The sequence below is a fragment of the Leptodactylus fuscus genome, chromosome 10, assembly GCF_031893055.1.
Source record: "Leptodactylus fuscus isolate aLepFus1 chromosome 10, aLepFus1.hap2, whole genome shotgun sequence".
Classification (NCBI taxonomy): Eukaryota; Metazoa; Chordata; class Amphibia; order Anura; family Leptodactylidae; genus Leptodactylus; species Leptodactylus fuscus.
This window is the reverse complement of record NC_134274.1, coordinates 70781310-70799946: the sequence shown is the minus strand read 5'-3', so window position 1 is coordinate 70799946 and position 18637 is coordinate 70781310.

Below are 18637 nucleotides of genomic sequence, written 5' to 3'. Positions count from 1 at the left end.
GGAAATGGAATATTGGAGCATGGCATTTCACAATTTGACGCCACCATGTGTCCATTTTATTTGTATTTTATCTGATGTTTTGATTTTATGTATATACTATGTAGTTTTATGCTGTTTTGTTTCTTGTAACTTGTTCTAATTATTTAATAAATTTGCTCAGCTGGTGAATTACATGTTAGAAAAACCACCTATCGCTTTTTGTCTTTTGGTTAAGATCAAGTGCAGTGGTGTGTTTGTAAATCATCTGTCTAGATCTGGTTGACAGTGCTTGGGTACCCCTCTCCTTGGCCTTGTGAGGTCGTCCAGGTTGATAGCCCAGGCTTCACATACTTGCTGCTATGAGGGTGAGGGCTTAGCCCAAAGCAACAGGCAGTGATCATTCGGCTACTGGTCTGGTAACACGGAATAATAGTGCAGCTTCGCTGAACATTATCGTTATATGGTAGTTCCGGTGTGGCGACTTCTTAAATATGTCAGATCAGTCTGACACTGTGTTGGAGTGAGCCCGGCTTGAAAACTCAATAAAGGTATATCTTATTAGAGGGGCGAACTGCTCAAATGGCATACGATTTGAAGCGTGGGGTTTAGATACAGCAAAAAGGGCGGATGAGCTGAAGAGAAAGCTTCTCCAAGATCACGTGAAGGTGGTAAGACACAACGCAGATGAAAGGAAAATAATAACTGTAAAGCTTTTTTCCTCTTTTCTGAAAGCTGCAGAAGTTTTGCACTTTATGAAGTTTTTCTTTAACAAAGTGACACTTGAAGGGAGAATTTACAACGATTAGAATGTTTGGACTTGCAAATGGAACTTTTTTGCAAATCCCAGGAAGAAGAAGAAGGGAGAGACGATTTTACCTCCCGCTCGTTTTAAAGTGGGAAGAATCAATAGTGAGCTCTTTTCTAATTCAATGCAGCACTTCTGTAGGTCTTGTGGTGTCTATGGACACTTTGCAAAGAAATGTGAGGTTACATGCAAGAATTGTGGGAGAAAAGAGCATTATACAAAACAATGTATAAAGCCCAGGTGAGAGAAGGAGCTCTTTACAGAAGTAAAAAGTCTTAAAAGTGAAGAGAAAGCCTGAGCAACCTCAACCAGGCCTGCAACGTCAGGTGGGTAAAGCGGATAAGAAAAGCTTGGCCCATAAGCCTGAATCTTCTGATATAATGAGTAAAGAGGGTTGCCAAAAAAGGGGAAAAGGTGAAAGTGATGGATAAGGAAGGGGATAAAATGGACACATCAGTGAAGACTGTGCTTCCTAACCCGAAACCTTCCCCTCTGTCCTCACAGATGGAAAGGAAGAATACCAAATTCTCATTAGATCCCAGCTCTATCCCATATGCACAGCTCCTTCCTGCCGACAGATCACCTAGTGGCCAAGGGGAGGGGTGCATCCAAATGACGACCATCCAGACGCTGGGACCTCAGTTGAGGATTTAAATGCTCAGCCTATGGAGACACAGGCGAAATCTTATCCCTTTCTCTTTGACGTAGGGGCCGTTGATGGTTATCTGAGCGACAGTTCCTCACTAGTCTTATTGCAGACGGTTAACTATGAGAATGAGTGGTTGTAGATTGGTTTATTACATACGAAGATTACTTATTGTTTTAGCTCGGACCAGACCTTCCTTCCATCTCTAATATGTCAGAATTTTGTCGGATCACCTTCAATGTGAGAGATGCTAAGACAAAAGTAAAACGGGCCGCTCTTTCAACTATCTATCCTGCTTGGCAGCCTCAGGACTGTGGTATCCCACATTCTCTCTCATAGGAAAAATATAAGTAAGACTGGAAGCGCGGCCCGTCTATGTGACCTTGTTCAAATGAAACAAAATCATGCTATAACGCTGATGCTCATGTGATGCCTCCTGGGTTCTTGTTGATTACTTGGGGGCGAGTCTAGCGCCATATTAGGTTGGCACCACTGCTACCTCTTGTGGCCATGTATCAGTGCCGATGGGGAGCGGGGCGGCTATTATAGCTCTCCGAGAGTAGATCTGTACAGTAACTTTATGTCTCTGATGACAGGACAGTGGCTAATACTGTCCTAGAAACGTGTCAGGTGTACTTATATATATAGAATATATGATGAGGGATGGTCTTTAGTAACACATGGGTACTTATACCTGAGTCCCTGTTATCTCTTTGAGGTTTAGGCATTCACTAGGAGGCTGATACTGACTGAGCAGCCTTTTGTCTTTGTATTGGTGTCTATGGCCTCTCCCTCTGAATGCAGTGGTTACTATATGACACTACCAATAGGGGGCACCTTCTAGGCACCTTTGTTGCTGACCCGGTTATCTCATTTAAAACTTTTCTACTCTTGAGCTTTTGTTTTTTTATGGCTATCTTCTTAGATAATATTAATAAAGTTTGTATATTTTAGAAGTATTCTTTTTGGGAAGTGACACTTTGTATAGGTTTTTGGATAATAGAGGTCAGAAGTCCTGGAAACTAAACAGGATCCACAGGTTATTAATGATTTTATTGTAGTTTATGAAGAATGTAAGAGGGGATAGAGATCCTTGATTCACTATCAGCAGTTAGTTCCTGAGCCCAATGGAATATCCTGCAAATTTTATACTAAGTTTTATGGCATTTTTAAAAGAATATCTTTCATGCCTTTTTTGAGATGTTTTTAGATCCAAGACATTACCGAAATCCTGGTGAAGGGGATAAGTTACCCTACTAAGCACAAAGGGAAACAAGTGAGATTTATAATATTGGAGGCCAATCACCCTTTTAAACGTTGGCTATAAAATTACGACCAAGTTATGAGCAGATGGATTGAAGGCCATAATTCTGAGGATCATTCACCAGGTCTGGGGGTGTCAGTAAGACGTATATAGGACACACTGAACCTTATTAAATACGCGATCAAGGATGTGAAGACAAGAAGTAAGCTCAGTACTAACAATAGACTTTGAGAAAACTTGTAATAGGGTGTCCCATATCTATCTCAAGGTTTTAGATTGTATGGGTATACCAGAGGGATTTTTATTGTCTTGAAAAGCTTTTTATAAGAACTGGAATAGTAATATTTTAGTAAAAAGTTTTAAGTAACAGAACGCACTTTTAAAATCTGGGGTAAAACAGGGGTGTCCTCTGTCCCCACTGCTTTTCATTTGAGCACAATCCGGAATGACAAACAAATACACCTGCCCAGAGGTGGAGGGCTCGAGGCGAAAGCAGTGGGGTACATGGAGGATGTCACGATTTTGTCACAGACTTACCGAGGTCTCAAACCCAAGGATGACAGCTTACTTTTAACCCGGTCCCCAAAAAGAAAAATCATCTGCAATAGAAACTTTGTAAACCCCGGTGAGAACAGGATCTTTCCATGTCCTCACTGATGATGCCGGGTTCAGCAGCAGTGTCCTGATGTCATCACTCATGATGAAAGGTACCATGTCATCACTGATGCTATCTCCTAGACAAGTCGCTGGTTTCTGGCAAGGACCTTTATCAGTAATAGTTTCACCTTATCAGTTGCTTCTTATAAATAGACCCGCCCCCCGGGAGAACCACAGAGCACCAGTCCTGGGCAGGCTACTGGATACTTCTTTAAAGATAGAAATTATGCAATCTATCATCAACTTGTGAGAAGGGTGTGCGAAACTTGGACTTTGTGCAGGTACTCCTAATCTGAAAAGTGCCTTTTTGCCAAATATTTCACAACCACCAATTTACAGCTGAAAGGAGTTTAAGAGAAATGGCCACGAACCAATGATACCAGCAGGGCAAGCTGATAGTAATGAGCCTCATCCCAGCACATCAAGGGAATTTAACACTCGCTGGATTTTTACTTATTCTAATACTTTATGCTTTCCTTAGAGACATGAAGAGACTGAAGCATCAGCCAGCACTGACCAGGAAGGCGATCATAGTTCCCCGGAGGAGGAAGACAGTTGTACACTGTGTACAGCCCGCCCCACAACCCTCTGCTGGCACCTCCATTCAACTGGTTAATGCAGAGTAGCATCCGCCTCCCCGCGTGGGCTGCAGGACCTGACGTTCCGACGTCACGCAGAGGAGATGGATAGTGACACTGGGAGCTCCGTGTCCACTCCGCACCATCTTCCAGAGCGATAAAGTCGGCGGTGACAGGTGAGTTTCTGTAAAAACCTTGCCCCACGTCCGGACCACCCCCGCCTGCCTTCTTACTGACAGCGCCGGGAGAAACTCTCCCAAAAGCTGCCTGTAACATTACAGGACCACAGGCAGCATGGCTCATCCTGCCTACACCGTATGTCCAGGAGGCAGCAGGAGTGGGTGACTAAGGAAGGATCATTACTCTGTGTAAGCTGTGTAGCTGCACCATGCCCTGTATTTGCAGTCTAGTAGTTTCCTTGAAGCTCCTATATTATAGTCACTTGGGCTTCTCTCAGCTATTTGATTATTTTTAGTTACTCCTACATGCAAGGATGTTAATAGTAGTTGTGGTTATGGGGAGGAGATTGTTCCTTACTGTACATGCTCACAACTTGAAAGAGAACTGTAAAATGTGCTGCAGCCATTATGGCCAGAAGAAATACTAATAGGACATCACGTCATGTATGAAGCTAATGCAGTCATAGAAAAGTCTGGCCAGCAATACAGACAATACAGAGATTTCAGCTTTTGATGAAAATTCAGGTGTTGGTTACATAGGCCTCTGTAAATCACTGAGAAGCATTTTAGACCTGACTAACCCCTTTTAAAAGCATTGTTCTGATGTGGTGGTGGTCTGTGTTTTTCATTCAAGAACAAGCAGCATCTGAGCACCATCTGTGCAACACTGACAGTCAATGACCCTTCAGGAGCTGAACATCTTTTCCAACGGTAAGGAAAACCTTTTCTAACCACAGCAGGAGCTATTAGTAACTAGGTAGGTTATACCTCTAAAGTCTTGGTCACAATCACATCAGCATCAGGTGTCATTTGGTGTCCAGTTTTCAGCTCCACAGTGGGACCAGAAAAGCAGACCGCAAACTGACAGAATAACAATGTGCATGGAGGCTGTCATCTTCGGTGGTAACCTGCAGAAAGAAAAGTTGGACTTGCAGTGCGGTTACGGCCTCCGAACGCATTGACGACAGTCCAAATTATAGTTTATGCAGACCATCAGTCACCGTTGGTGACTACTTTTCGGTCAGATTGCTGTCTGTTTTTCAGGTCCTACGGTGGACCAGAAGAATGAACAACAAACTGACACCTGACACTGATGTGATTTAGGCTTTATCTGTACATACACATGCAAGTATTTGAGACTTACTTAGAGATCTACCCCAGAAATTTGTGAGCTGTATTTTACATTGTAGCAGTCATGTACATATCAGATGTGTGCTTCATGCTGGTCATATTATTAGAACAATACTGGGTTAGATTGCACTCTGTAACATCAAGTACGATTATTATTTAAGGCTTTCTTTGAGAAAGACTTTCCTAATTCCTGCTAAATATACAGTTCCAGCATAGATCTAGAACAGTCTTTCTCAAAGTGGGCGATAACGCCCCCTTGTGGGCGCTGGAGGCCTATAGGGGGGCAGTAAAGGGCACAGAGAAGATTGGGGGGCGTTGAAGCGGTTTAGGGGGGCGATGGCTAATTTAAAGGGGTGGTATCATTACAATGATTCTATCTATACTGCTTGTTAATGTGGATTTAAGACTTTTCCTAAATACACTGCTTCAGCAAAACTGCTTTGTTGGTCCACTATCTTACTTTATTCACTTCATTATGGACACTAGCACCTGGCCCCCTGCTCATTGCTGAGGGAGCCACATGACGTAGCTCCCTGCTGTGTGGGGGCTGAGTGTACGGAGCCAGCCTGTGTCCGCACCACACATACACATCACCTAGCTCCCTTCTGTGAGATAGAGGGGTGTGTGTGGAATAAGTGCTGCTTTCTTATATAAAGAAGTCTAAATCCTACTGGGCTAAAGGACCTGGTCTCTCTGTTCACTAGGATAAAGCTTTATTATATAGAGCAGGCTGCTAGTGGGCAGAGGAGCCAGGTCCTTTAGGAAACTCCGTACAAGGTAAATCCAAGTCTACAGGACCTTTTGATGACATCACAGGCACTTCAGTCATCCCATAGGATCACGCTATGTGGTGGGTGGAGCTACACGCTAATTTGGGGGCGGGGCTAATTGACGCGAGCAAACAGGAAGAAAGAAGATTTTTAGGCAGCTTAGAAGGCAGATCAAGCTTCATGAGGCTACCCCTTTAAAATTGTTTTTTTTTGCTTTTAACACAAACTTTACCGCTCCTTTACGCTTAACGCGCGTTTCCTCGTGTAACGCCATCTAGGGGACTAGACAGTAACTATTTCCTGTCCAAAAGTTGTCAAACTGTACCATAGATGGCGGTAAGCTCCAATGCGAAGCGAGAAGTTTCTAGTCCATTCTCGAAAGTACTAAGCCCACCCGCTGCCCGCGCTAGAAAATAATTAATTCTCTCGAAGTGGGCGGTAGACAAAATAAGTTTGAGAACCTCTGATCTAGAATATGACGCTATGTCTATCCAAATTTGGATTTGCCACTTTTTTTTTTTTCTAGAAATTCAGATTAGGCCCTAAATTTTACGATCACAAAGACATAATGTCAAAACGTTCCTCAAGTGATACACCTCCGCTGTGCAGGACACTTTCTGCCAAGAAGTCCAGAAGTTATTTTAAAAAGGAATGGCTTTCTGAAATAGTAGAAACTGAAATCCCAGACTCTGCCACAAACCAAGAAGTCAAATTAGGAGAAGTGTTCACATTTCAAGACTCTGCAAATATAGTCATTTGTAACTTTTGCTTGAAAGCTGGTGTAAGTAGTGACTTTACTACTGGAACATGTTGGGAAGATAGCTGGAAGCTTGATTACCTGAAAAGGTGTCTAAAACAGAAAATCCACATTGAGGCAGTTGCAAAACTAAAGCGACAGAATTCAGGAGGATTGTTACAGATGTCACAGTCAGCAGATGAGAGAAAAAAGAAAACAGAAATAGCGCTTCGCAGAGCTGTTAATCCTGAGCAAGTAAAAATTTTGATTGACAACGTTTTGGCAACAAAGGGATGTTTCTGGCAATTTAATGAGGGCCAGTACAAATTCGGTGGTGACTGCCGGTTCAAGCACGAATGTTCCGGGGGGGGGGCGCCCTCTCCCTCTCCAGATGTTTTAAGAAGGGCGGGGGAAGGGTTCCGCTGCTGACCAGAAGAGGGGCGACGCCGGTGAAGGTGGAAAGGATGGTGGAACTGCTTGGGGTTTATCCAAATAGGGCGGCGGCTTCGCGTTTGTTGGAGGGTTTTCCGTAGGTTTTAGGATTCTTTGCATTAATAGGGGGTTGGGGGGATCCGATGAACTTGGCATCAGCGCTGGCTCATCCTCAGGTCGTGCGGGACAAATTGCTGAAGGAGGTGGAACTTGGTCGTATGGCCGGGCCGTTTGTGCGCCCCCCTCTGGATAACTTGCGGGTCTCCCCATTGGGGGTTGTACCCAAAAAAGAGCCCAATAAGTTCCGCCTCATTCATCATCTTCGGTAAATGATGGGATTGACCCGGAATTGTGCGCCGTGTCATACTCGTCCTTTGATGCGCTGGCTTGGGTGTGGTGGTATGGTGCTGGGGCGACATTGAGTCGGCCTTTTGTCTTTTGCCAGTACATCCGGACAGTTTCCATCTACTGGGGTGCAAATGGCAGGATCAGTATTTTGTTGACTTGTGTCTTCCTATGGGGTGCTCGATTTCCTGTGCTTACTTCGATGATTTCAGCACCTTACTTGAGTGGGTAGTGCGGCACCATGCCCAGGTGGATTCGGTGCTGCACTATTTGGACGACTTCCTGGTCATTCTTTGTTCGCAGCGGCGCCGGTTTCAAATGCGGATCTTGAATTGTTCACGGGCGCTTCAGGGTCGTTCGGTTTTGGGGCGTATTTTTAGGGCCGGTGGTGTTCAGGAGGGTGGCCTGAGGCCTGGCGCCGGGAGGGGTTGGTTCGAAATTTGGCTCTACTGGAGCTCTTCCCTATCCTGGTGGCTACGGTGATTTGGGGGGATCGCTTGCGTGATCGTCGGGTGCGGTTTCTTTGTGACAACTTGGGGGTGGTTCAGGACATTAATTCTCAGACGGCGAACTCACTGCCGGTGGTGCGGTTGTTGCGCAGGCTGGTGTTGAGGGGTTTGGAGCTCAATGCGCATTTTGTGGCGGTCCATCTGCCAGGTTCCAAAAATGTAATCGCTGACTCCATTTCTCGTTTCCAGTGGGACAGGTTCTGGAAGGTGGCACCAGAGGCGGATTTGGAGGGGATTCCTTGCCCGGAGGAGCTCTGGCAGCTGGTATGAGAACGGCAACGTCCTTAGTGCGGCGATCTTTGGGTGATGCGACCTGGCGGAGTTATTGTAGTGTTTGGGTTGAGTGGGAGCACCTGGTGACTGTTATGCATGGGGATGTGCTGCCTGGAGACTGGGAGGCGTCGGTGCTGTACTTTGTGGGTTTGAGTTTTGGGGCTGGGGTTTCGTCATCGGGTTTCTCTAGGAGGTTGGCGGCTTTGGTCTTCTGGTTTAAATTTAAGGGGCACAGGGATTTTACTAAGACTTTCTTGGTTCGCCAGGCGGTCAGGGGTTAGAGGCAGGGGTCCGGGTCCCGGGACTCTCGGCGGCCATTGTCGTTTAGTATTTTGGTTGATTTGTGTGGGATTTTGGGTCATATTTGTTTTGAGGAATATGAGGTACTGTTGTTTCGGCTTGCCTTTTTGTTGGCATTTTTTGGGGCCTTTTGGGTGTCTGAATTGGTTTCTCCGTCCAAGGGGCGCCCTGGGGTCCTTTGCCTGGCTGATTGTGGGGTGCGGGACAGGGACTTGATCTGTCATGTAAGGCGGTCCAAGACGGATTTGGTGGGGAGGGGCTTGGTTGTCTGTTTGCACCCCTTGGAGGGGTCAGGTGTTTGCCCGGTGGCTTGTTTTGAATCCTTTTTGGCGCGTCGCCCTTCTGGCGGCGTGGCTTTGTTGGTACACGAGAATTTGTCCTGTTTGTCCCGCTTTCAGTTTATTCAGGTGTTGCGGTGGGGTCTGGATATGTTGGGGCTTCCGGCCAGGGAGTATTGCTCGCACTCTTTCAGGATTGGCGCAGCGACTAAGGCGGCCAGATGGGACGGAGGACCTCGTCAAGCGTATTGGTAGATGGGAGTCTGACCGCTTCCGATTGTATGTGCGCCCACACCTCTTGTAGCTAATTTTTGCAGGGTTGGGGTCATATGCGGGTGTAGTGTGTGACTACATTTTATTAACTCTCTCTGGGTGGGATGTAAAAGGAAACATCAATTCTGGAATTGCTTTTTAGCATTTATTTTTTTCCCCTGCAGCATACAGCATAAGTAACGCATTATCTTTATTCTGCAGGTCGGTACGGTTACGGCGATACCTAATTTATATAATTTTTTAATGCGTTGCTATTGTGCAGAATAAAATTCAATTTAGGGGAAAAAAATCAATTATTTTTGCATCGCCATCTTCTGAAAGGCATAACATTTTTATTTTTCGGTAGAAAGAGCTGGTTGAGGGCGTATTTTTTGTGGGATGACCTCTGCTTTTTATTGGTACCATTTTGGTTTTCATCTGACCATTTGATTACTTTTTAATTGAACATTTTGTAAGGGAAAGGTGGTGAATAATCTTTATTTTGTGCGGTCTTCTACTTTTTTTTTTAATGTTCGCCGTTCGGGTTAATGTTTTAATTTTATTGTTCAGGTTATTACGAACGTGGTGATACCAAATATGTAATGTTTTTTTTCTATTTTTCTTTATTTTACATAATAAAATATTTTATATGGGAAAAAGGGATTTTTGGGGCTTTATTTCTAATTTAATTGAAACTTATTTAAACTTTTTTATTTTTACTTTTTTATAACTTTTTTTTCTATCCCCATGGGGGATTGAAGCAGTGATCGGCTGATCACTGCTTAACTACATGTACGCTGCAATACACGTGTATTGCAGTGTACAGAAAGCTCTCAGTGATTTCTTATTTTTAGTCAGTCTATATATTCTGAATGCAGTGGCCAGGCTCATCTATCAGTCTAGACCAGGAGTAGGCAACTACAACTCCCAGAATGCATACTTGATCTGCTGTTCTTGGAAGTGAATAGAACATGCTGGGAGTTGTAGTTTCACAGCAGCTGGAGTGCCAAAGGTTGCTGCCCCTGTTCTACACGCTACAGCGATGCCTCTGGTCTGTCAGGCAGGACATTGGATGCCTATTGTGGTTGAGGGATGGCATGGGCGCTACATCCCCTAACCACACAATAAGTATGTCGTCGATGTAGCGGCCATACCAGAACAAAAAAGAATTCAACGTAGAAAAAATGCATTGTTCCTCCCAGTGAGTCATGAACAAATTAGCCAGGGAAGGCGAGAATGGGGCGCCCATTGGCGCCCCACATATTTTGTAAGTAATATGAGTTATCAAAAATAAAAAAAATTGTGTGTCAAAAGAAAAGTAGTGACCGATAAAATGTATTCACACGTCGCTTCTGTGTTAACACTATATTTATACAAGTCAAAGGCTAATGCATCCAGAGCTTTACCGTGGCAATACTGGGGTAGAGTGCACACACATCGAATGCCAACCAGGAAAGTTTGCAATGCCACTCAAACTTTTCAAAACAACCTAAAATTTCCTTATCTTTGATGAAATCCGCTGTTCTTGCTACCAAAGGCTGTAAAACATTATCTAGCCATGCTACCAGTTTTTCACTTAAAGAATTATTCCCGGAAATTATTGGTCATAATGGAGGTGGTATGATGTTCTTGTGCAATTTCAGTAAGCCATAAAAAATTGGTACACTAGGAGTTGGATTTAATAAATATTGTCCCTCATGACCACTGAAAAGGACGCACCTTCCAAAACCAAACCTCATAGTTCTGCACCAATTTAATAGTTGGATTATATGACAATTTATATGTTTTGTCGTCCTGTAAAATATTGAGACAGCTATCAAGATAATCTTGTCTAATACCACTATCTTACCCCCCCTTATCGGCTTTCTAAATTACGATGTTTTCGGAGCCCCTAAGTTCTTGTAAAGCCTGATATTCATTAAATGTTAAATTATATTTACTTGTTCCTTTCTTTACATCATCCTCCACTTTTTTCTGGAATAGAATGAATTTGTTAGCCGTAGATTTAATGGGATAGTATGACGGATTTGATTTAAACAGTGTAATTTCGTCAATTAAATTTGCTTTGTTAGAAGAACAATATTCCAGCTCAATTAAATTATGGGTTGCTACATGTTCAGTAAGAGCACGTATAAATTTGTTCGTGTCCAGCAAGGTTTGAAACAAATTAAAGCTTTTTGTTAGAACAAAATTCAAACCTCTCTAATAACTTAATTTGAGATGTAGAAATTTCCGTGCAAGATAAGTTGACCACACTGGACTCTTCAACCTATGTTGTGATGGTTAACTTCTCGAGCGGGTCAGATAACGGGATCTTCTCTGAATTGTTTCTATGTTGTTTGCCCACCCTTCTGCCTCGTTTTTTGAAGAAGCTTGAGATCTGGTAGTATTTCTGGACGAGTAGTCCAAAGAAAGCTCTCCCAACTCTGAGGATGCACTGAATCTTTTATGTGAAAAGATAGAAGAATCTGAGTCTTTGGACAAATTAAAGGATACTTTTCTAGGTATATCGTGCACGCCCTTTGCGTTTGTCCGTTATTATGGGTATAGGATATGGGGAAGAGGTGTCAAATCGTCTTTTATACACATACCTCGATAAATAATCCTGCATATCTCTTTCGAATTTTCTTTTTTTGATTTCCATAATCTTCTCTTCCAAGCCTTCAATTTTTTGATAATATTCAGATCCTATTCTTTTCGGGTTTCTGGCAATTTAATAGCATCCAATTTATCTTGAATGACCGCCCATGTTGTGTCAGTGTGTCTCCTAGATAAACCAAGAGCTCCCTCACCTACTAACAAATTCCCTGAAATACGTAAGAACTTTATTACCACTCTCAATTCTGAACATCAACAAATTAAAAAACTTCTATTCAAACATTGGAACATACTGCACAGTGATCCCATTCTACATACAATTCTTCCCAACCGCCCCACACTTACCTTCAGAAAGGCCACCACCCTAAGAAATATTTTAGCCCCCCAGTAGACTCTGTGAGCCGAGACCTCTTATTGAGCCCACATCTATTCCAACACCGGGAGTTTTTAAATGCGGCCATGCCCGGTGTCTACGTTGTAAAACTATTAGTCATAAGGCCACCTTTTTTGAATCTAACGTCACCAAAGAAAAATTTAATATATCCATTAGGTTAGACTGCACGACTAATTATGTCATTTATCTAGTGGAGTGTCCCTGCAAACTGCAGTATGATGGTCATACTACTCAACAATTTCATTGCAGGATTAACGACCACATGGCCAATATCAGTAAAGGTTTTCAAAAACACAGTGTCAGCACATTACAGTGTAACCCATAATTGCAATTTTTACGGCACCAAAATTATGCCAATAGAACATATTTCCAGTGACGTTCCCAATAGATTCCTTCGTCTGAGACAGGGAATCTTTCTAGATTTTCCGCCTTACCACTCTGTATCCCCCCACAGCCTCAACGATGTGGTCGAATCTTCCTTTTAAATTTAATTTCCATTTTTTTAGTTGCCTTTACGGTTATCCATTCTCATTTTAATATCCTATCATGACAACACCCCACCCCTGCTTCTATTGTTTTCGTTTTCCCAGTTTTTGGGCTCATATGAACTATCATTATTAATGTAAATTTACTGTATATGTATTTTATTGTATGTATGTGTCAAAATATCAGTTGTTATATTTATACAATGTGGTCTATCATAATAAATATGTATATTTTAAGTGTATATACGTGTATATATATATATATATATATATTATATTTTTCATATTTTTTATTATTTCTCTGTTTCTTTATCCATGCGTTCATATATCCAATTATTTTTATTATTTTATTGTACTGTATATGAATTTACCTTTCAGTCAATGATGCCCTGACACCTCCATCAGCATCATTTTTCTCACCTAGAAAACCCCCCTCTCCTCCTCTTTTTGGTTATAATTCATCATTGTGTAATTCGACTTTATTGTGGCCGATACTTCTCATACCAACTTTATAATATTAACACCAGTGCTTTCTCTATGTAATACACCTATTTCATCAATTCATCTTCTGCACACCTCTATATTTTCAATGCTGCGATCTCTCACACTGCTACAGATCGCAGCGTCTCAGGACAGTCACATATTTATGGGTGGGTACTCCTTCTCTGCCCAAGACAACCCTCCAGTTCACTCCCCCTCCGTGGCCGTCCCCTACTCTACTCCATACGATTTGATGGCTGGGGGAGGTTAGGCATGAAAAAGAGTGGGCGGTCCTACTCACCCAAATCAACGTCCCCCGCCCACCCCTTTCTGCAATACAATGTCATTTCCTACCTTTGGGAGCCGATCTGTGCACTGGTCTTCTCTGGTACACTGGTCCTGGACGACTCCTTGCTTATCCACCACCGTATCATTATGCTATTACACGTTTCTCACACTATTGTACTGCTCATATGCTGGCAACTGTTACACCGAGCATATCCGGACATTCCCTCTTTTTCCAAACCCTTTCTCCCCTGCTTCAGGCGGGCGGGCAACCTCAAAAACAAACTGATACGGGCAGACATTGGCTCAGACAAAAGACTACCGAGACAAACTTTTTTGAACCCCCGCAAATTTGGTACATTTCTGTGCCTGAGGTGCCTACAATGCAACAACATTCGAAAGGGTGATACCATTTTACACCCCCATACTGGGAAAAAGATTCCGGTAAAGGATTATTTTTCCTGTGACACGAGTTTTGTGGTGTACATAATCAAATGGCCCTGTGGATTGGCATACGTGGGTGAGACCACACAACCCATTAGGGATAGGATCTCACAGCATAAAAGTACTATTCCTACCAAAAACCTTTTATTACCAATCCCATATCACTTTCACCAGGCCAAACACTTAATCTCACAACTCCGTTTTCAGGTTTTAGAACACATACTGATGGCCAGGAGGGGTGATGATAGGGTGAGAACGCTTAAACTCCGCGAGGCATATTGGATACACCATCTCTAGACCCTTGAACCCCGTGGCCTCAATCAGGATTATGATATTCGCAGCTTTTGCTAAATGATCATTTCGCTTATTCCATGATATTTTACTTAGTTTTTTTCCTTCTTTTTCAGAATCGCTAATCTCCAGGAGGGTATGGTGCCCGGGCAATCAACTCTACCGGACATGCAGTTGTTGTCTTTACACTGTACTGGGGAGTGAATGCCTGTCCCGACTTGTATACCTCCTATATTGTCAACATGGGTAAGCCACAGTGCTATTAAACCTGTATATAGTGGTATAGGATATATGTGAACCTATGTTGTTATAGTCACCAATGTGTGTGTATCAATGCTATTACTTCAATGGATAGGTGACATATATTGGACCACATGGTAACTTTAAACTTCTAGCATTTTCTTTGAGCTGTTGTGGCAAAGTGTATAACTTAGTGGCCAATCATGATATATACCTCAGCGGCTATTGATACTATTGCTATGTGTATTTAATGCCCACACACGGTGTATAAAGGACTCCAATGCTGAGGTCCTTTCTGGCATTAGCTTAATCCATGTATATTCCATTGTATGTAAATACTTAAAGGGACCACATACCACCTGTTGCACTTCACTTTTACCCAGTCAATTTGTATTTGTAGATTCCCCTTCTAATGTCCATCTTTTATATATGTGTATGATGTAATAAATAAAATTATTACAAGTTTATTGACCAAGACTGGATGTATAATATATTCCTTTTATACTAAGTGTCATACTCACAATAGTTTTTCTTGTGGATATTTTTTGGAGCAGATAAAGCTGTTGGCTGAAAGGACTCAAGTCCAGGCGCCAAGTGTCTCTCCTGGAAGGAAGGTGCAAGCGTCTCTACAAAAAATGACCCCAGAGGATGATGTGGAAGCATTCCTCACCATGTTTGAGAGAGCTGCTGAGAGGGAGATGCTTCCAGCTGACCAGTGGGCGGATACCGTGGCTCCATTTCTCAGTGGAGAGCCGCAAAAGGCCTACTTTGATTTAAGTGAGCAAGATGCCAGACAGTACCCAAAACTAAAGGCGGAAATCCTTGCTCGCTTAGGCGTCACACCTGCTGTCAGAGCCCAGCGGGTACATACCTGGAAGTTCCAGATGGGTAAACCTGTGAGGTCACAAATGTATGACCTAGTGCACCTGGCTAAAAAGTGGCTACAGCCAGAGATATCTTCGGCTGCTCAGGTGGTGGAAAGAGTCGTCCTGGACCGTTTTGTTTGTGCCTTGCCAGTACCGATCCAGCGCTGTGTGGGACAAATAGAGCTCCAGGATGTGGACCAGCTAGTTGCCCTGGTAGAGCGGTATCTGAATATGGAGGACTATCTCCAGGATTATGCTACTGCTCAGCCGGCTCCAAGGAACCAGAAGTGGGTCCCTCACCCGGACAAGGATAAGACTGTTCCTAAAATAAAGGGGAGTAAGGAGGCCATTAAGGCAGGTCCTGGCTCAGAACCATTAGCCAGGAACTCTAGGCCAATTCACCCCAAAATGCCTGTGAACATTATTTGCTGGCATTGTCACGAACTGGGCCATGTTGCTGCCAACTGTCCACTAGTGGATGAGCCTATGCAGTGTGATGTTGGGCGGAGGGTGTCCATGTTTGCTAGCCCTGCCTACTCTGCATTGCTCTCTCAGAGTGTAGAGCGACAAACTTGTGTTGTGACTGTTGACGGACACTCTGTTACTACTCTGTTGGACTTTGGTAGTCTAGTGACTCTTGTCAATGCCAGTCTGGTTGACACCAGAAAACTGCAACATAGGCAGATGGGAGTCATCTGCATACATGGCGACATCAAAGATTACCCCACTGCCATGTTGTCTTTTGAAGCCTCATGTGGAAAAGTCACTCATGAAGTTGGGGTTGTAAGGACTTTAATGTATAATGTTATTCTTGGATGTGATTTTCCTTTGTTTTGGCAATTGTGGGAAATTAATCAGATAGGGTTAAATTTATCTGTTATTGATCCTGTTCCATTGGGAGAACCTGACCATGTACAAGCCGTGGGCGTAACCATAAGTGAGAATGAGACTTCTCCTTTAGAGGTGTTTGCAGGGGATGTCGAGGAAGACACTCCTGAAATTGGTCTCCCTGACTTGCCAGTCTCCAGTGATAATTTTGGGACAGCTCAACTCACGGATCCTACATTAACCCATGCTAGGGGAAATGTGAAAGTAATAAATGGGGTACCTCAAGAACCTGGGGCCGAGAAAATATACCCCCATTTTGCACTTAAAAATGATTTATTGTATAGAGTCCATGAAGTTGGTGGACAGGTTGTAGAGCAACTTGTAGTCCCTAAATCACATCGCCAAAGGGTGATGGATCTTGCACATTCCCATGTGTTAGGAGGTCATTTGGCCTATGATAAAACCAAAGACCGTATCCTGCAGAGGTTTTACTGGCCAGGTGTACATAAAGAGGTGAAAGATTATTGAGTCCTGTCCAGTATGTCAGTTGCAAAACCCTGTGTCCCACTATAAGAGCCCTTTAGTGCCTCTGCCGATTATTGAAACCCCCTTTGAGAGGATTGCAATGGATCTGGTAGGACCTCTTGTTAAGTCTGCTAGAAGGCACCAGCATATACTGGTTATAGTGGACTATGCTACCCACTACCCAGAAGCAATTCCTCTACGGAAAGTTTCAGCCAAAGCCATTGCAAAAGAACTGTTCCTTATGTTTACCAGGATTGGGTTGCCTAAAGAAATACTTACGGATCAGGGGACACCCTTCATGTCCAAGGTAACCAAAGAGTTGTGTAAACTGCTGAAAATAACCCATTTGCGTTCATCAGTTTACCATCCTCAGACTGACGGCTTAGTCGAAAGGTTCAACAAGACCTTAAAGGGGATGCTTAAAAAAGTGGTGGCACAAGATGGGAAAGACTAGGATTACCTCTTGCCCTATCTAATGTTTTCTGTAAGGGAAGTACCTCAGGCCTCTACAGGGTTTTCTCCATTTGAGCTGGTATACGGGAGACATCCCTGTGGTCTTCTAGACATTGTAAAAGAGACCTGGGAGAGTGAGACTACCCCATACAGAAGTGTGATCGACCATATTGCCCAGATGCAAGACGGAATTGAGAAAGTAATGCCTATTGTAAGAGAGCACTTACAGCAAGCTCAGGAGAATCAGTCCCGGGTTTACAACAGGTCTGCTAGAGCGAGAAACTTCAACCCTGGGGACAGAGTCTTGGTTCTTGTTCCTACAGTGGAGAGCAAATTCTTGGCTAAATGGCAAGGGCCGTATGAAATTGTGGAGAAGGTTGGTGAGGTAAATTATAGGGTACATCAGCCAGGTAAACGGAAGCCCTACCAAATTTACCATGTAAACTTAATCAAACCTTGGAAGGACCGTGAGGTGTTGTTAGCAGTCAATAGTTCAGGTAAAGGAGAGAATGTCTCTGAGATACCCAAGGTGAACATTCCAGAAGCTTTGTCTGGTTCACAAACTCAGGACGTAAAAGAGTTTGCGCAGTACAATAGAGATGTATTCTCTGAACTACCAGGCCGAACCCACATGACATCATAACAGAACCGGGTGTCAAAGTAAATCAAAAGCCATACAGGATACCTGAGGCGAGGCGCAAAGCTATTTCAGAAGAAGTAAAAATGATGCTTAATCTCGGGGTTATTGAGGAGTCCCATAGTGAATGGTCTAGTCCTATAGTACTAATACCAAAACCTGATGGTACTATACGATTTTGTAATGACTTCAGAAAGTTGAATACAGTGTCAAAATTTGATGCTTATCCAATGCCTAGAGTGGATGAGCTCATTGATAGATTGGGTAATGGGCGATATTTCACTACATTGGATTTGACAAAGGGCTACTGGCAGGTGCCATTGACAGAGGAGGCCAAAGAGAAAACTGCCTTTAGCACCCCTGATGGTCATTTCCCGTATGTAGTTCTTCCCTTTGGTCTACATGGGGCTCCAGCCACATTCCAACGGCTGATGGACAAAATTTTAAAACCCCATCGAAAATATGCAGCCGCCTATCTAGATGATGTCATAATACACAGCCCAAATTGGGAAAGTCATCTACCCAGAGTTCAAGCTGTCCTTAATTCTATTAGGGAAGCGGGTTTGACAGCAAATCCCAAAAAGTGTACCATTGGGCAAGAAGAGGCAAAGTACTTGGGGTACATAATTGGACGAGGTATGATTAAGCCTCAAATTAACAAGATTGAGGCCATTCAAAACTGGCCTAAGCCAGTAAACAAAAAGCAAGTCAGGGCATTTTTTGGGCTTAACTGGTTACTATAGGTGGTTTATTGAAAACTTTGCCAGTATTGCTGCCCCCTTATCTGACCTTACAAAAGGTAAAGATTCAGTTATGGTCAAATGGACTGCTGAAGCCGAGCAGGCCTTCCAAAGACTGAAGCAAGCTCTGTGCTCCCAGCCAGTGTTGATAACACCAGATTTCCAGGAACAATTTATTGTGCAAACTGATGCCTCTGATGTTGGCATAGGGGCGGTGTTGTCACAAGTCAGGGGTGG